Below are 6,000 nucleotides of genomic sequence, written 5' to 3' on the forward strand. Positions count from 1 at the left end.
AGCAGTTAAAACAGTCAAAAAATATTAAGAGAGACCTCAGTCCTCCTGAACATAGGAAATTATTTTAGGAAAATGGATTTTCTGTCTTTTAGGTAGACTTAGAGCAGGCCAAAAGTTCAAGAACATTATCCTTTGAGAGAAAACCAAATTTTAAGTTCTGCGCCAGCTTATTTTTAACATTAAAACTTGTTTACTTAATTGGATTTGCTTTAATCTTAGCCAACTTGACCAGGCATAAAACTCCTTTCTAAATTTCTTTTTCACAAACCTTCTACAACTTACTTTTTACATTCAGAATTTGTCCCATACTTGCTTTCTTCCCTTCCAGTACTTTAGGACAAATTTATCTTTCTTAACCCAACAAACAAAAATACTTCCATTATTTATACCCTCTTTACTGAAAACACACATTTTTACTTTCCTTGAATACAGAGCTGTTTTCCTTATTAATTTCAGTTGCTTTAATTATATATATTAATTAGAATTTTTAACCCTTAACAGACCCTGTAAAAACTAAAAAACTAAGCAATTATGAACCACCTTTTATATCAGCGCTCTAAACACTTTTTATAATTTCTAGGAACATGTTACTTCACAGTAATAAAACATGGGCATGTTTACTAATAGACCCAAACATCTTTTAACCTTTCTACAATAAGAAGCCAAAAGCGGATAACTTAGATACATTTAACAATAATGTTTCAGTGTTCCATCCTTTCCAAAATTGACCCAGATACTCAACAGATGTTTATCATTTAACCTGTCTTGGCAAAACTCAAGATTGTTGCCAAAAAGAATTTGGAAGCTGTTTTTTCCCCAAGTATACAGACCATAAAACAATTGTTGGTCCCACAAACTCTTACCCATTTTTGTCTATTTAAATCATTTGTTTCCAACAATTATGTTCAGATTACCCACAAAAACCTCATGAGATATTAGACAAAATTAGCTATCACTTAAAGTTATTATTTTGCTGATGAATTTCTAACAGACAACATGAGCTTATTTGACTAGTAAACCCAGGCTGCATGCCTGCATCATATCCAAATACCAACAACTCTAAGGACAAGACTATTTCAATCAAACAAACTTAAGCTTTCATTTACCAAAGGTTAATTCACATCATGTTAACTTGAAAGACATTGGGTTAATTTCTATTACATTTAGAATTTATGTAAGTGCTTACTTTAAGCCAATTAAACAGAGCTCTTGATTTTGGCCATACCATCTACAGGTAAAGTACCACACACATATAACATACATATAGACACACATACACAGAATCTCCACAACTATTGTTTTAAAATTACTACGAGGGGCCAGCCCAGTGGCACAGCAGTTAAATGAGCATGTTCCTCTTCAGCAGCCCAGGGTTCGCCGATTCGGATCCCGGGTGCAGACATGGCACTGCTTGGCAAGCCATGCTGTGGTAGGCATCCCACATATAAAGTAGAGGAAGATGGGCACGGATGTTAGCTCAGGGCCAGTCTTCCTCAGCAAAAAGAGGAGGATTGGCAGCAGATGTTATCTTAGGGCTAATCTTCCTCAAAAAAAAAATTACTGCCAAAACTCACCAGTTATGAATCCAAATTTTGTTTTGAGCCTTTTTACTAATATTTGTAGAGAAGACGCTCAAGATGCTAGATTTTTGGCAAGCATGCTCTTATGTCATTGTTTCCGTTTTCCCCTTTTTTCCCCTCAGTCTTAGGAATTAGTGATAGGCTAGATAGTGCCCAGAGGATTTGAAAGCTCACTGAGGTAAGGGAAATGGGTAGAACCTGAACCACCTCTAGAGCTACTTTTCCAGTCTTACAAGGGTTGTCCAAGGACAGTTGCTCTTGATTTCGCAGAAATTGGGTTGTAATTCAAATGACATTATAGGTTGATCTACCTGTCCAACTACATCATAAAGGCACAGAGAAACCCCTCAAGTTTTCTCCAAGATGGAGTTTCTGGGGCATAATCCATCCAGTTAAAAGTGTTTCTAATTAGTTAAAAGGCACCCGAGGGGTGAGTCTCCGGGGATGCTTGGGGTGTTCCCCATGGTGATAAAGCCCGTGTCTAACTGACTGCAGCTGAAGAAAGGGTGCAGAGCCTGACTGTGAGTGTCGATATGATTATAAGATTTACTGAAGTCCCACTCATCTGGGGCTCTTAGTGCCTGAGCCAGGACAAGGTGAGCCAGGGAAGCAGGAGGCAAAGGCCTTGAATGGGCGAGGGCCTGGGGCTCCCAGCACCAGGGTTGGGAGTTAAGTCCCTGGCAAAAGGTTTTCAAGTTTTTGATTTTACAGAAGGTCCAGGTTCTGCTCAAGTCCAGCTTGAACTTAATCTTGACTTGGCGACAACAGGGGAGGTGAGAAATGAGACAAAGAAAGGAGAAGAAGAGATCAGGCCTCACCTTCATGGCCTCTTCCTGAGGGTTATCAAGATAAGGGTCACACAACAGTTCCCAGGCTGGGACACACAATCCCAGCAGGACAATTTGCAGAATGAGTCACAGGTCTCCTGTCTGCACAAACAACTCAGCAGGGGACTAAAATACTCAACGAGTCAACTGCCAAGTGACCTACTTAGGGTTGCCTGGATGTTCAAGCCTGGAAACCATAGGTGGGGCTCCCAGGGGTGTAGCTTCGACACTTTAAAGATTTCTTTGTTTCTCAGTTGCAAAACTCAAAAGAAGCCCCAAATGGCTACTATAACTTTAAGAGAGATGAAAGAAAAGGGTCCATTACCTTGAAAATCCCCCCTGAGCCTAGGGCAACATCCTACCCATTGCTCCTCCTGTGGGGTTCCTATAGCAAGGAGTGATGGGGATGTCCCCCTGCATTGCATCCCTTGTATACCTTCCCTATTATGCCTGGCCCTAATAGATGCCTGGTGAATGGTCCCAGAGGTAAAAGAAGAACAGAGAAAAACAGTGAAGAACTTTCCACCGGTCTGGGGGACATTCTACCCAATTGCATTCTGGAGGCATGCCCCCAAAAAGGGGTTCCCATAGTCAACCAAAGGTTAGAGTTTGGTACTTTCCTTGAACTGGAGTCCCAGTTGGAATGAAGTCAGGAGCAATAGGGTGGGATCCCAATCCAGCCTTAGGAAAAGAAACCTGCCATGGGAGTCTTTGAATAGGAATCAGATCAGATCAAGTCAGGACGTCCTAAGCTTCCCAGAGGATGGTACAGATCTGTATGCAGGGCAGGACACCTCGGACTTCCCTCCCTGGGGCAGCCTTGATCCTCAACACATATGAATTTGTAATTGTCACCATTTTTAGTGTTTCTATTATCTATATATTAAATATCATAGTTTAATTTTTCAATTTCATATTGTTGGACATGTAGGTTAATGTTGTCACTTTTATACGCAGTGGTGTAATAACCATCTTTAAGCTTCCATCACTATGCACCTGTTGAATTATTTTCTTGGTACATTCCTGAAGTTCATGTACTTTCTGGGTCAAAGGGAATAAACATTTTTAAGAATTTTCATATAACACCTGGTAATGTTTTACCAGTTTACATTCCCACTAGTCTTGTCAAACAACAAAAATAATATTATTAACAGTACTAATAGCAAGCATCTATTAAATAATTACTATGCACCAATCACATGTCAAATACAAGTTACCAAATTTAATCAATAGCAATTTCTTCCCGACCTTACTTATTTTTAGTCTTTGACAAATTAATAGATGCAAATTTATAGCTTGTTTTAATTTGCATGTTTTGATAATGGTTATGTTGGTCTTCTGTGTCTATTAATCTCTGCAACCTTTTGATATTTTTCCACTGGAGTGCTATCTTTCTTTTGATATTTCCTTTCTGTTCTCCAGGTCATATATTTGGAAACCCTTTATGCCGAGGACATTTCAGGTTTCAAATCAATGGCAAGAGGATAGGGTTTTCATAATGAAATCATAGAAGAAAATATTATCAAGTTAAAGCTGTGGATGCAAAATAACCAATAACCATTCTATAGATAAGAGAGAGAAGGTGAGTTTTTACTTGAGCCAAGCTGAAGATTATAACTCAGGAGGGCAGTTTCTGCAAAGGAAGAAAGTGTACCAGAGAAGCATGGTTTTCAGTACCATTTTATACCTTTTTAGAACAAAGTACATTAAACACGCTCATGATAAATATTAATCAAAGTTTCAAAGAGGTAGTCAGTTTCAAATTAGCATGTCAATGTGACCCTGATGTCTAGGAAAGGGAGCTTGTTTTCAGAAGTACTAGTATGGGTGCTACCTATGCTGGTGGGCATAGGAGAGGAAGTATACATTTTATCTTAGAAGAACGCATTCTTTTACTTTGAGAAGTTTAGTGCATTCTTTAATGGTTAAAGCAGATTTATGATGTATATTTGATAGGTCATAAGTCAGGCCAAAATAGAAGTTTTGAACCAGAATAGCTGCCCCATACCTCAATATGTGAAAATCTCTTGTCAAGGCAGAAAGGACCTTTTATTATTTTGTTGTTAGCTATGTTTAAAATAGTTTCATTATTATATACATAATTTTCTATAGTATACATATTTAAAATGTGATCAGTTTTCTGTTACAATCTGGTGTGAAAAAGACTGGACAGATTCTCACCAAAATTTGAAGGTATGTCTGGAAGAGTCTACCTGAACATATAGAATTGGTAGCAAACATGAAATTTACTTTAGGGGATCCCAGGAGGCACTATAAAGATATAGCCAGTCATTGCCCAGAAAAGCTGGAAGTGAGATATAGTGAGAGGCTTATATGGTTGCCAATCACAAGAAACATTCTACATGTGTTACGTGCTGTGGACGCCAAACTAGCAGTTGGAAAGAAAAGGAAACAGGAAATTTTATCCATCTAATTGAAGGGAGGAGGAAGGAAAAAAGGAGAAAAAAAAAGAATGGTAAACAGGACACAAAGGTAATAGGACAGAAATTAAATAAATCTATCACTAATCATAAAATTACCTGCTGAAAGATTATCATATGTGTTACAAGAGACATGCAGAAGACAAAATCGTACAGAAAGAATGAAAATAAAGACATGGAAAATACTTGTATGTACTTAGCAACAGAGTGTGGGCCCAAAAAGAGCAAAAATAATAGATATATTGAAAAGCTGACAAATCTGCAATCTCATTGGGAAATTTTAACATACCACCATCAGAAATTAGTAACTCAATCAGAAAATAATTAATAATATAGATTGACAACAAAATTAGCATGTGCAATCATATACACGTTTGTGCATAACAGAGAAAACAAATTTTTGTATTAAAGTGCACAGGAATATTTTCAATAATTGTATTCAATTTCAAAAGAGAAACCTCAACAAATTTCTTTGAACTAATGCTATATTCTCTGATAAGTTTCCATGTATTTGGAAACTTAAAAATGGACTCAAATGACTCATAAGGGGAAATCAAGAAAAATATTTGAACTCTTTAATAATGAATCACATATTAAAATCCATGGGCTAAGTTAGGGGAAAATTTACTACTTAAAAACATTTTTGGGGCCGGCCCAGTGGCGCAGCAGTTAAGTGCGAATGTTCTGCTTCGGCAGCCCAGGGTTCTTTGGTTCGGATCCCGGGTACGGACATGGCACCACTTGGCAAGCCATGCTTTGGCTGGTGTCCCACATATAAAGCAGAGGAAGATGGGCATGGATGTTAGCTCAGGGCCAGTCTTCCTCGGCAAAAAGAAGAGGATTGGCAGCAGATGTTAGCTCAGGGCTAATCTTCCTCAAAAACATAAAACATTTTTTAGATGACCAAGAATAAGTGAAGCATTCAATTCGAAAAGCTAGACAAAGAACAAAGTAAATTCAAATAAAATAAAAGGTCTTGTAGAAATAAGAGCAGAAATTAATGTAGAAGAAAACAAGTAATAAAATCAACAAAATCAAAAACTGATTCTTTAATAAAATGAATATACCTCTAGCAAGACTGAGGAAAAGATGAGAAAATGTATGGTGTTAGAAATAATAAAAGGGATAACTATAGATTTAGTTAGATTTTAA

This window comes from Equus caballus, chromosome 5 (assembly GCF_041296265.1).
Source record: "Equus caballus isolate H_3958 breed thoroughbred chromosome 5, TB-T2T, whole genome shotgun sequence".
NCBI lineage: Eukaryota > Metazoa > Chordata > Mammalia > Perissodactyla > Equidae > Equus > Equus caballus.